Here is a 14,897-nt window from a genome sequence, read left to right as displayed (position 1 = left end):
ATAGGCCACGATCCGCAGGGACTCCGGACATCGAAGAGAATATGCTACATCAGAGGACTCCAAATTCGAGTACGCGAGGTGTAACATACGCAGTTGGGGTTACCCATTCCAGCATCTGGAGGATTATCAGTAAAAACGAAATGCATCCGTATCACGTGTTGCGTATCCAGGTACTTCAACCGGGCGATTATGCACCTCGTATTGCTTTTGTACAATGGTATCTTGGAACGCGTGCTACAAATCATCTTTCCATGGTAATGTGTTGTTCACCGATAAGGCATCCTTCACAAGGGAAGGAATATTCATCGCATGTAACGACCATTCCTGGGCGGTAGAGAAACCTTATGCAACACGACGTCTTGCAGTGCAGAGTCGGTTTTCGGTTAGTGTTTGGGCCGGCATATGGGGAAATCACCTCATCGAACCATACCTGTTGCCTTTTAATCCAACTGGTTATAACTACTTGATCTTTTTGCAGCAAGTCATGCCACAACCTTTAGATGACAAACAGATTTCTGCATCGATGCCACAGAGCCACAGACACGATGGGGGGGGCTGTCCATTTCAGCCACAACGTTCGTACCCAACTAGACGTCATATTTGGGCAACAGTGGATGGGACGTTGCACACGAGAAGGTGCAAATACTCATCTCTTCCAGAGCTCGCAGAAGAGATAGTGGAAGATGTGGGAATCGATGATGCAGTGAAACTGAGTGTTACTGATAAAATAATGCAGGCAGCTAAAGTCTCTATACCGATGACATCAGGAACGATACGAAAGTATTCAAAGCCATCGTGGAACCGTAAGTGTCAGGAAACCGCTAGAGAACAGAGAAAAGCTTGGGGAATTATTCGTAGGTACCCCATTTTGCGAAACCTCATAGCCTTCAAAGAAGCGAAAGCAAATGCAAGAAAAGTACGACGAAAGAGCCAGAAGGATTCGTGGATAGACTATGTGTCATCAATAACATCCTGAACTCCGAGTAAAAAGGTGTGGAAGAGAGTTGGGAAAGGATGCAATATGTATAGTGATCATGAATTTTCCATCTTGGGAAAAGGTGGCCCGGTAATTAGCATTATTAATTGGCCAACAGTGGATGGGACGTTTGCTTATTCAGTTCTATACTTTTTTCTTTCTCTCTTATCGACGAATTCTTTAGAACTTATTTAATGTAATATGTCATAATAGCTACTTTGTAAAATGACCAATAAACGTAATAATAATTGCAAATGTTGCTGTGATGCCGCAAATTTGTGCAAGATAAAAAGGTATATTAAATAAAAAACATTCACCACTCGTTATCTAATTTCCAGTTTCCGAAGTGAAATAACTAACCAGATTTTAATTCGAAAAGTGTAAACATAATGAACAATACGAATGCAAATAGTATGTACTACAGTAAAATTTAACTCATCAATTAGGTTTTGTTTCAGACAAATAGTGCTGGTGAGACGATACCTGCTTAATATTTGTGCATATTGGTGTCCTTCATTCTTGTTCTGTCTATCTATCTACGTGTAAAATGTTTTCCGAAGTGTAAATGTAGAGACCGGAGAAACATCTAAGATTCAGCAATGTTTTAAAAATTGACTTCTTTACATTAAAAAATACCATACCGTGAATATTTGTATCATTTAAAACCATTTGTATAGCTGGAAGCGTGTGTTTATCACCGGTGATTGCGAAACTAAAAATCGGGAAAGGACGTTTGTGGTATATGATTTTTCATTTTCTGAAGTTAATAGCCTGTACAGGAACGATATTTTGATAGAATATAAGCTTCTGAAGAATGTCAACTGATTAAAAAACTTAAAACCGATTCTCTTTATCAGAAATCAGAAGAAATATTTTGGACAATTAAACAAAAGAAAAGGTACTAAAAGTTATCTTTTGAAAACGCTTTGAAGACAACAAAATCTAAGTGCTATATGCGTTTGTCGGTTATAATTTGAAATCGCCCGAGAAAACGCGTATTCTGCGTTCCTTTATTCATTTTAAAGGGATATGTTCATGAGACATCTTATATAAATCTGAAGTGGCTGAGCTCATCGCGAGGAGAGAAAAATTTCACCTTCTCGGGAAAATACCCGGAATTCCAGATTCTTATCCGTTTACTAATCCTAGTGTGACTTGACGTATAGACTTACTGTGCTTTATGAAATAATCAAGAACGTCAGGAAGAAAATGTTTATCAACCTGCTTCTTCGACTATCTAAGCAGCTGTTGGAAAAGAGACTAGAAAGACGGAAATGAAACGAAAAATAGTGCCATTTTCGTAGAAATAGATTTCATTGCTTTTTTTCTTTCTTTCTTATCGCAGCAGAGAGGTCAGTTGTATAAATAAATATATTCCATTCATTGAGCATTATTATTCGAGCATATTTTGCTATTCCTTCAATGCTTTCAGGATATTTTGAAAATGTGCATTTAAGTTTTAGAAAGGTTACTAAAATTGTCATACTGTAGCATTTATATTTAAGTTTTACTAACGAAATGTTAATTTAATAAAGTTCTTTCCTGTCTGCCTCTTTTCCCCATAAGGTTCTCTCATTCCAGAATTTATGTAGGTTTTGAAAGGGAAGAAGTTTTAAAGTGCACAATTTTACAAGTAGAAACGTGACTGTTTTGAGCTGTTTTCGCTGACTTCTCGATAGGAGAAAAGATTGTTGTTACTGGATTTACTTTTAGGACAAAGTTAGATCTTGCTTGGTAAGTGTGTGTTCGGAATTCTGTCTTGATTTATGTAATCGTGTAGTCTCTGCACAGCTTAGATTTAAATAGTTGAATTTATATCCTTCGTAAGAGGAAGTTTTGTGTTTGAATTCAGATTGGCTGGTAATTTTATGTTGTAAATTTTAATTTAATCACTCACAAGTGGTGAAGTAGAATAAAGTGTTTTAATTCTGTGTCTGTTAGTTTAGTTGTTAGTTATTTTGGTAGTAATAATTGCCCTAGCAGAATAAATATAAGACCTTGTTTTTATGGTAATTGACATCACAAAGCTAGTTGATTCCCATGGTAGGTGTTACAATATGTATTGTTATGATACAAGTAGAAATGAGCATCCGGGTGACTGATAGGGACATTGAGAGAACACAATCTGAGCTTGTACCTACAATTACTGCACTTACTTCTCACTTCCACCAAGTACGACTGACACAGTACAGGGCTCGATCGACCTGGAATTACATTGACAGGAGATAAATTATCTTCTGTGATAGATCCCGTTTCACATCAAGTTTCAATAATCATTGCAGACGAATCGGAAGATATCCAAATAGCACTTACATTGTTGTGACACACAGCTGACAAAGGAGAGTTATAATCTAAGGTGAAATAACCCTGTCATAGCGTCACTTCTTTGGATCATCCAAAGCACTTGTGCAACGTAGAAATGTGCTGACGAGATCCATTGTGATCCATTACTTTCAGTCACATCTGACATTTTTGGTGCAAGATAATATTCGACCGCACACGCAACGCATTTGTACGGATTGGCTTCCTACTTGTCAAGAATTATTTTGCCAACTAGGTTGCCATAAATTGCACTTAGGGGTTGATGGACAAGCGAATAAAACCACCTCAGAATGCCGGCGAACTGATTCGACTATTTGGCAAGAAATTCCGTAGTGAACCTGGTTGTGTATGGTGTATTTAATTATGGCAAGGCACACTAGGGCTATCTTCCTAAGGGGAGTGATGCCTTCGTGGAAGACTTTCTAAGGGAAACTGGCTCGTATACACGTTACACATGAGGAAAACCACGAAAACGCCCATACAGCCAGCCCGTTCGCGGGATTCGAACCTCGGACCGAACTACCAGTGTTCAGCGACTTTACCGCTCGGCCGCTGATGGGCCCGGTAGTGAACTTTAAAAAGCAAGGCAATGCCAAACAACTTGTAGTCAGACCAGAGGTAAACCAGGGCCTTTTTAACTTACTTTATTTTAGAAGCTTTTTCTTTTGCTTATTTTGTGTAGCTCATTTAATTTATCTGAAATAATTATTATGTCCTTCATTATGTATGTGCATTGTACATCTCATCTACTGATTTTTATCTTAAATAGATAAATCCTTCCTGATATACTCCGATTTTTATATCTTAGAGTGATCTAAGAGATAATTTTAAAAGGATCTAAACGGTAAAAGATATAGCTTATAATATAACATTTATAAAAATAGTCAAAGGATATGATCAGTACTTGTTCTGAGATCCTTTTTTTAACGTAATTAGAAACCAAAAAGAAAAACTGAGCACACGAGGGTTCTGTGCCTAAGAAAGGAATGCCTTCGGAGACACTAAGAATTGGCTTGTAGCCGGGCAAACTATTAAAACACCTATGCAGCTAGCTCATTTTCTGTGATTTGAAGCCGGGGGGAACTTTCAGAGTTCAACAATTCTACTGATTGGCCGTGGCGGATCTTCGGAGGAAAAAAAGAAGAAAATCAAATGCTTTCCATAAATTTTGATAATATATACGTGTATTTCGCTAGACTTGATACCAAATATTTGCTGTAAATGTTTCAGCCAAATTCAATGTTATATTATTAGATTGTCTGAAAAGTCATGACGCATTTTTTCTATGTTCTTCAAAAATCCTTCATTTATATGAAGAACGATGATCGTTCAATAGTATATTGCTCATTTTGTTTGATAACTCTTTGCTTTCTTAGGTTTATCAGCGAAAAGCTGAAGAAGGTGCTGATGTACTGCCTCATCTGAATTGAATGTTATACAACGAAAGAAATTTTGAAGAGAGCGAAACAAGTGAAAACCTGAGGGCACAAGATCAGACGACGCGTGGCACCAGTTTTCGTTCAAACTCCAATAATTTTTGTCAGATGACCAAACTTGTGTGTGGTCTTGTTTCCAAGTTCTAACTAGACAGCCAACAAATCAGTTCGAATGTGTGCTGTCGCCAACAATGCAGTTTCAACGAATCCATTATTCAGAAACTTCCAGAGCTCATTAGTCTTATAGGAACTGCATTCCATTACGATAACACGATCAAACATATGTTTGATCACCTTACAAAAATTATTGGAGTCTTGATGAAAAGTGTTGTCACAATATCAGACAAGTATGATATCAATAATATCAGGGCACAATATCAGACAAGTACGATAAGATCATACTTGTTTGATATTGTGCCCTCAGACTTTCACTAGTTTCGCTCTTTTCAAAATTTCTTTGGTAGTATAACATGCGATATGCGACAGAGGGCGTGGGCACCATGCCTCTACCATTGAGGTTAATTGGTATAGCGCCACGTCCACCTATAGAGTTTGGCCAGAGCGTGGTGTCACACAAACGCCTCGCACCGAGCGTCCAACCCAGCGCCGGATTCATCTGGAGGGCAGCCCCACGGACCAAAGCCCCCTCCGGGAATTCCCTCTCACCCAACTGCTCGGGTCTAGTAGTTATTGAAGTAACAAATAATGGTTTTACAGGGCCAAATAAGGGCATTGAGATACATTTTGTGATTCGTATTACAACTGCATTGACAGTATTTGCTTAAAGTATTACTACACTTGACAATACATGCTTAACATTTAAAACACTATTACGTTTAGAACACTGTTAGTGCAATGCACACATACATTTTACAACTGATTATATACATTATGTTACACATTACAATTTTTTAAAAGCACTATCATTAATTTCTAATACGCTCTTGCTTTTACATCTACACGTTTGCTTTACATTTACAACACTTTCACGTTTAGAACTCTATTATTGCAATACACATTTACTTTTACGTCTGCTATCTGCTTATGTACATTATGTTTTATGCACTGCTTCTGTTAATCACTGCATTAATTATTACATTTCAGTCTAATTGCTTGAGTACACACTTACATTTACTACTGCATACATACATTACATTAAAAAAAAAAAAAAAAAAAAAAAAAAAAACCCACTATCATTAATTTTTAGAAACACTCTTGCTTTTACATCTATATGTTTGTTTTATAATTAGAACACTTTTACGTTTAAGACACTATTATTGCAATACACACTTACATTTACGTCTGATTATGTACATTACGTCAAATACACTGTTTCAGTTAATCACTACATTAATTATTGCGTTTTAATCTGTTTGCATAATTACACACATTTCCAGCTGCTTATATACATTACACATTAAAATATTTAAAAACACTATCCTTAATTATATATATATATATTAAAAAAAGACGCACTTGCTTTACATTTATGACATTTTTACTTTCAGAACACTATTATTGCAATACACACTTACAATTACGTCTGCTTATGTACATAATGTCTAATACACTGCTTCAGGTAATCACTATGTTAATCATTGCGTTTCAATCTGTTTGCATAAGTACACACTGACATTTACAACTGCTTAGATACATTACATTACACATTACAACACTTAAAAACACTATCATTAATTTTTAAAAACGTTCTTGCTTTTACATCTACTTGTTTGCTTTACATTTAAACATTATTACGTTTAGAACACTATTATTGCAATGCACACTTACATTTACATCTGCTTATGTACATTATGTCTAATATACTGCTTCACTGCATTAATTATTGCGTATCAATCTGATTGCCTGGGTACACACATACATTTACAACTGCTTATTATACATTATACATTGACATCTGCTTAGCATTTTTTGTGATATTTACTGATATGGCTTACACGGACTAGTCCGCTGCTCATAGGTCAGTACCTATGTTCTTGAGTTTATTCATTATTTTGACTATTTTTTTAGTGAGATGCCTTTGCTTTATAAGGTATTTGCAGAAGGCCTGCCTGTTTACAATTGGGATTGGTATGTGAAGTTCCTCTGTTAATGGGCACTCCACCACATAGTGCTCTGGGATGCCGCGTTCTCCGCAACAACACTGTGCGGTGTTCGTGATGTTATGCCTGGCATTATAGTCCGGAAAAGGACCATGTCCGGATAGGTATCTTACCAGTTGCGGGATAGTATAACATTCATTTCAGATGAGACCGTAAATCAGCACCTTATCTAGCTTTTCACTGATAAAGTTAGGTTCCTTTGTGAATGAGGAATTATGAAGCTCATTAAAAGAAAGCAAACAGTTACCCCCCAAAAAACGAACAATATAATATTAACTTCTCATTTTTCATTATGCAAATAAAGGACCTTTGAAGCACATAGAAAAAATGCGTCATGACTTTTCATACAACCAGATAGTTTGGTAGTTTACAAAAAATAAAATATATTTAATTTTACGAGGAAATATTTTAGATTTCATAAATTAAAAAACAAAGTGAAAAATTCTAGTAATATTTTTTTATTTTATTCTATTTTTAGTCCAAGTGATTTATCAAGCATTCGTGTATTTAAAATGGGAGGTCATAATGAATGTCACGGGCGTTTTAACGACATCATTGGTAAGCGTGGCATTATTCCTTCAATACACCAGTCTTGAACTATGAAATAATTTATGGTGCCTCACGCTGAAAGTCAACCAAGAATTTACATAAAATTCTACATTTATTGTATTAGTTTTTATTATACATGCTACTCGTTCACTTTACTATGGTTTGCATACAAGAATATTTTGAACATAAACCATATCAAGCTATTTTATTTACTATTTGAAAAATATATGTTAATAATTATTTTCTTTCGTTATATACATTTATCTTTAAATTATCTGAAATATTCATTTCATCGTTACAGCTTTAAATTTATCTTCATCGTTGTAACATCCGACGCGCATTGTTATTGCTTATATTATGGTCTGTTTAATTAGCTTCAGTAGCATTTGTATTATTTTAAACGCTACAGATTTACATTTCTGCATTTTATCTTTACCATCTTGAACCTTCACGTAAACAAATTTTAAATAAATACCAAATTCAGTACCTCTATGTCTCAGGATTTACGGGTAAGAGACACAGGCTGTGCAAATACCATCAGCATATTCACTGATGGCTCAAAAATCAACGAAGAGGCAGGCTGCGCTTTTATTTCTCATTATCATGATAAAGTCTTCGAAACTTGGAAAGGATACAATGGACATAAGATCGGTATTCCAAGCTGAAGCAGTAGCATTGCGCCAGGCTATAACAGCAGCTATGAAGTTTGTTGACAGAGAAGTTTGCATTTTTTCAGATAGTCAATCGTCAATCTTTGCTCTTCGTGATCCATTCCATCCATCACCGATCATAGCAGATATACAATGCCTGCTCAAAGAAAATGCGCATGACTGCAACATCCTGATTTTATGGATTGGAGCACACGCGGGCCACAGAGGCAATGAGGATGCAGACACTCTTGCAAAAGAAGCTGCAAAGAATATCGGTGCGCAGGATGTTCAGATCCCGCTTCCCAAATCTTATCTGAAGAGAGTCTATCGCATTAAATCGCAGCAACAATGGCAAGAGGAATGGGACTCTATATCGCAAGGCCGTAGAACCCATGACTTTGTCCATAGATTTTCCCAAGATCGACTCATCTCAGCCCCTTTTCTTTCCCGTTTCATTACAGGCCACGGACCATTTTCCCAATATTTCTATCAAAGGGGAATATCAACAACTGATCATTGTGTCTGTAATGAAGTAGGTACACCTGATCATTGTGTCTGTAATGAAGTAGGTACACCTGATCATTACGTTACATCTTGCCCACTCACGGAAGAATGGCACATGAGGCTTCCTGATACTGACATTGCTTATAAACGCTCCTTCATTAAACAGCCGGTCTATCTCAAGAAGCTCAAAAGCATTATGAACAAACTTGAAGCACTAGGACTAGAATTATGCAGCCCACAATAACAGACTTAAATTTCGCAGAGATTCAAAGCATAATTGCACACTGGTTTCCAGTGGCCTCTACAAGAAGCCCATCTTGAGTTCAGTACGCAGAGTAACATTAGGCTGTGAACACGAAAAACAAATGTAAATATGATTTAATATTATCCAAATGTAAATAGTTTAAGTATGTATATTTGTAATGAGCATATTAATGCATGGGTGCAATATTGTAAGCATGTGCATTTTATAAATAGAATATTGTGCAGCGTATTGTGAATAATGTATTGTACAGCACACTGTGTATAGTACCTTGGTAAAATGTGTAAGTGCTCGTAGCATGCAGAGCTATGCTTTGAGCCGCAGGAAGGATAATAATTATAACTGTAGTACTACAACTTAATGTATTCAAGAGCACAAAATGTAAATATTATAGTAGTAATTATTATAGTAGTTATATGTATGTAAATATTATTGCATTCTGTAAATTTTAGTGTATTGAATGATTTATATATAGCACGTTAACAGTGCATATTATGAAATGTATAGTGCATGGTAAATACGGTATTTAATGTATCTAGCACATGTAATTTTTTAACTGCAATTAATTTAATCCGTAATTTTTTTCCCTCAATGTGTATTTCTAACAGTGTTTTTTTTATAAGCTTTTTGTATTAAGAATTATGTTGTATATAACAAAGAGTTACTACCACTGCCTATATTATTTAATCAAGAGTAATGTTCAATGTAATATGTAGCCACTACACACAGTGCATTAAGTGTAGAAATGAGTTTTGTAAGGTGTCCTAAATATAGTGCAGTGTTCAATGTAATATGTATTATAAAAATTTTAGTGTATTGAGTGTTTTATATATAGCAGTATGTTAAGGTGCAATGTAACCAGTAGAATGTTTAATTGCAAAGTTATTTTTGGTATGTTTTAAGAATACAGCAAAATTTATGCCACAGTTAACTTTTAACATGTTATTTAATCAAAAGTAATATGGGCTGTACTGTGTTCTTAAATCTGTATTTTGTATATTATAAGTACAGCACAAAGTAAACAAAAAGGATTATTGTGTGCAAAATGTGTAATTTGTTTGTAATGTGCAATTTTGTTCTTTATTTAAGAGCTCTTATTTTATTTATCTGTTGTATCAAGTTATTTATTTAAGTCTGTCTTATATAACGAAGTTATGCACTATATAATCCAGTTATGTCAGTTTTAAACAATTACATTGTTCAGAATCTATGTTGAATTGTCAAGAGTAATGTTCAGCGTAATATGTTGCAAAGAATGTATAGTGTATTAAGTGCAGCATTGAGTTGTAAATGTGCCTTAAGTACAGTGCAATGATCAACGCAATGCATATTATGAAATGTATATTGTAGCGAGTATGTGTAGCAATGTGTTAGCATGCGATGTAGCCAGGAAAATGTTTAATTTCGCACGTACTTTGCCTTTAATTTCGCATGTACTTTGCCCTTGTATTGTTTTCGGAGTGTAGCTTCAGATAGTTGCGGGATCCGGACGATACCCGACTAGTCTATGTAAGCCGTCCGGGTGTCCGGACCTGCTCTCACCTGTCGCCTGTAAATTATTTTGGTAACATTATAACGTTTTCTCAAAGTTTTGAAGAACATTTAAGAACAATATTTGGTATATCTGAGACAAAAACATGAAATTAAAATATTTAAAATGTCGCTTTGTTAGGGAAAACACAAATTTTCTAGGATATGAATTTCGAACTGGAAAATATCAACCCAGTAATACTAACACTAAATCAAATCCTTCCAACAAAAATTTAAGAGATATTAAGATTTCTTAGAAATATTAAAGGTTATAATAAATTCATTCCGAATTATGCAAAAAGTAGATTGCTTAATTAAATTTACTTAAAAAGGTGTATATAACTGATCTAAATGTCAAACAGATTTTAAAAATTTGAGGCATGCTTTAATTTGCAAAACCATTTTAACATTATTCAATCCAAATTACACTTTTCATGTGTTTGTAGATACTTTTAAAGAAGTTGTAGATGCAATGCTGAAATAAGAGAATCCTGGTGGTACTTAACAGCGATAGCTACCAGCAAGTACTTATGGACATCTGATCCACCTGTAAAGGATCTGCTCATTCTCTACCAAAGTTTATTTTAATATTGTATTGCATTATTTTTCTATGCAAGTCCTTTGACAAGAAAATTCTGTATTTCTTTACAATGGAAAAAATGTTTTGTAATCCCTATTATTAAATAAAGAAGAATCTCTATGCGTATATACAAATAATGCATGTATTTACGTATGTATATAATATTTCGTGCGTAAATGCACACATAATCGATGATAGCTTGACAAGATTTATTTTACCAAAAGAAACATGCCTATAATTTCAATCCTTCATTCGAAATTGCTTCTTCAGCGTTTCACCAGACTTGCAGTCTAGTTGTCAAATTGTTTACACTTTACTATTGTTAATGAATGCTTATTAGTTATCCAATATATGTTTATGTACAAGCAAATTATTGTTGCAGTTGATTTGCGTTTGGTACAAAGACTGAGATTTTTAAAATATTCAGTCTGATATTTTTTTAATTCGGTATTTACAATTATTGTAAAATATGTTATTAGTCCAAAGGGGCAATTTGCCCAGAAGGTTCATTAATTTCGTTTTGGCAGTTTGCGTTCGTTATAAATGTCGATTCACTTTTCAAAATGTTGCCACCAAATATTATCGCCCTGTATTATATTTAAAGAAATTAAATAATGAAGAATATGAATAAATGCATGTACGTTTTTTGTATTGTGATAAAACAACGGTACCTAGAACCATCAAATTTTGAATATTGAACGTTCCACTCGAATATGGGCATCTGAAAACCCAAATTTGGAATTTCGAATTTGTTTTACAATATATTTCATATTTTTAAAACTTTAACGAATTTTTGATTAATTAACTCAGCGATTTCAAAGCGAGCAATGGCAACACTGTACGGGGGGGGGGGTGGAAATTATCTTCAGAGCGCGACCCTGTGTATAGGAAATTCTAAAGATATGCTCATTTTTAAAATTATTTTGCGATATAGCTGTTGAACTGAATTTTATGGTTTAAGTGCGAAGAGCATGATATTTAGTAAATAAAGGTAACACACAAAATGTTAAAAAAAAACAACTCTTTTGGGCGTAATGTAAAATCTGAAAGCTTTCAGATTTTTTTTATTTTTATTTTTATTTTGGTTATTTCTTTAGCGCATTTAATCGTTGTTCTGTAGTTTTATTCATAATCACGATACTGAATAACATGCAAGAATGATTTTTTAATTTACTATGCTACTTTGTTTCAACATTCGAAACAAGCATTCTATCAAAAATATTCTGTTTAACCTCTAGCGATATCAAAAGCTGAATGGAAACTGGCGGATAATTTTTGAACTATCAATGTTTTTTATAAAGTATTTAATTCTGAAAATTATTTACAGATGGGAAACTTGAACATAGTATGTAACATTACAGTTTTGCTTCGCATATTTCAGGCAAGCTTTTCAACAAACTGCTTCATTTTGCCTTATTTCTTTCTATTAAATTTTAAATAATAATTATTAAACATTAAGTTATCATATTAATTTTGATTAATTCTTGGAGATTTGCAGCAAATAAATAAGTGTATGCATATACATAAGCTGTTGCCATCCACTACATAGTTTCCTGTATATTCTTATTTACGCTGTTTTCCAAGAAAGCAGTAGCCATTAACAGCTTGTTATTAGAAATTTCCTGGAAATTCTTTTTAAAACTCGCTTTGAAGCGTCATAGTTGTAAACATCATTATTAAAATTGCACAAGAGTCAAGTTACGGCTTTTGCTTTGGCTTCTGCTCACAAAATTACAGAATTATTTTATTCCCTTACGGTAAGTTCACTTACTTAAAGTAACTATTTCTAGTATACTTTTTTTCACTTAGCTGGTTTCCTGCTCAAGTTTCGGAGTCATTTCGCTAAATATTAGCCAACGGTTGCCTCTTCACAAAAGAGGTAACTATAGTTTTCTCAGAGAGAATTATCAGCTTTGTAAACAATCGTTAATACGTGCATAAATACCAATACACGGCGCACTAAAATTTATCAATGTAATAATAGTTTGTAAAATTTCTGTAGTTATCGTGCATAATTTTGACTAATAGAAAATACTTTTTTTGCGGTATTAATGATATAAACGTTAATAGTATTGTCAAGAAATATCTTTGAAATTGCTCACTTTCCTGTAAGCAATGAATAATCATTATCTGAAATTGGAATAAAAGTATTGCACTATATAGCGCCCCTGATTCTCTAACGAAATGAATAAGAGAATGGATTATGGTTTGGTTTATTTGATTACGACTAAGCGTGCTAGGACTATCTGCCTAAGGGAAGCGATACATCTGTGGAGGCCTTACTAAAGAAAATTGGATTGTGTCCACCTTACACATAGGGAAAACCACGAAAAAACTCATGCAACGAGTCCTTTGCCTAGAACCGAAACCAGATCGAACTACTAGGTTTTTTTCCCGCGACTTCACTTCTCGGCCAGTATACGTAGCTCGATCGCTACGGTATGAATAGTATGTAAATGGGAATGAGAGCATTAAAAAAGAATGTAGAGAATAAATCCAACGTTAAAGTTGTGTGTATTGTTGCGTTTTTTTTAATTCTTCCGACACCAGTTGTTACGTTATTTTCTTCCTTGACGTTCGTAAGGGGTTTGTAGATTTGGAGTGAATAACGAAGACACTTAATGAACTATTGAAACACACTTTATTTAGCCAATACTGATCAGGACAACTCCAAAACACGTTTTACAGTCGTCGATGAACTACTATAAACACGCTGACACGATCAGCGACACATCCTTCAGGTTATCAGGCTATCACGGTGGAAACAGCTTCTTGCAAAACACCCGACTCTGCCTTCCGGAGTACAGCTCCCGACTCTGCTTGGTCGTTCTTGGAACTCCACGTACTCTCGAAACTCTCCACGCTACAACTCGCGATGCACTCGACGACACAGGAGCACAGCTCCCGACTTTTTGGTTCAGTCGTTCCCGGAGCTCAACACGCTCTCTCGACGATGCACTAACCGCGATACACTAAGAGACTCCTTCGGTGCACTGGACGACCCACTCAGCACTCGCTGCCCGCCTCTCAAATCGATCGACTCTGCAGGGATTGACTCGCTAGACGAGACACACTCACTCTCGATGAGAGACACACACTCTCGATACTGACTAACTCGCACTCTAGACGAGGCACACACACTAACTGACTGCGGACCAACAGGGTTTATATAGCTTTTGGCTTGTGTTCGAGAACATTCTGGGCTAAACCGGTAAGAATTCGTTCCAGAAAGTTCTCCATCCGTCCATGGTATATCGCCAATTTTGTCACCAAATGGGCGATTTCTCGCCAAATGTGGCAACCATGCCTTCACTTGCCATTTTATGGCAACCCTAAAACTGCTTTGCGGGGAAGCTATCTCACCGCGCCTGTACATTTTGTAACAGTATATTTTGAGACTTGGCGATAAGATTAAACGAAGATTGAAAGAAATTAAAGAATAAATAAGTAATATTTAATAAAGATTAAACGAAGGTGGATCAATTATTCTGTTGATATACTTTACAACATAACTCAAACTTTGCCCAACAGTTAGCTGTAAAATTAAATAAATAAACTTATGAAATTATTCATGCACTATGCTTCAGCTAGAATCATTTTTAAATTATTAGTATAAAAGATGACAGTAACTTATAGAACTAGCAGCTTTCCTTCCGCGTGGTTAGTAAATGATTGAATGGTGATCTGGCTGCGTAATACTATAAGATGACGTAAAAAAATGAATTGTAGGCTGATATTCATATTCTAATGTCGTACTCTGTGTGAATTTCTCCGTGTGTCATGCTTATGTTACCATACTGCTAAATTCTTTATTAGCAGCACTAGAATTTTTCATACCTGCCACGTGTTAAACCCCTTTTATTTCAGGTTCTTTGCACCAGCTCGAACGGTACATCCTAACATTTAGAGATATTAAAAATTAAATAATAATAACTATCATCCTCTTTAAATATCTAAAATCATAACTC

At 35.1% G+C, this 14,897-nt stretch overlaps 1 protein-coding gene across 3 annotated transcripts in view; it reads left to right on the top strand.

Moving 5' to 3' along the window:
* The window catches only part of LOC118189290 (ras guanyl-releasing protein 3-like), a 194,450-nt gene that overhangs the window by 37,732 nt on the left and 141,821 nt on the right, over window positions 1–14,897 (top strand). Inside the window, exon 1 of one of the 3 annotated variants that reach the window (XM_085816011.1) lies at window positions 2,431–2,710. The exons of the other annotated variants lie outside the window; for them this stretch is intronic. The gene's annotated coding sequence lies outside the window, so the exon portion shown is untranslated. Of the gene's footprint in view, window positions 1–2,430; window positions 2,711–14,897 lie in introns of those variants that run through there. 3 annotated transcript variants of the gene reach the window in all.

The sequence above is a fragment of the Stegodyphus dumicola genome, chromosome 4, assembly GCF_044657685.1.
Source record: "Stegodyphus dumicola isolate Sdum_Otavi_A_Nest chromosome 4, ASM4465768v1".
Taxonomy (NCBI): domain Eukaryota; kingdom Metazoa; phylum Arthropoda; class Arachnida; order Araneae; family Eresidae; genus Stegodyphus; species Stegodyphus dumicola.
The sequence above is the reverse complement of the archived record's forward strand: the minus strand, read 5'-3'. Positions and strand labels throughout refer to the sequence as shown.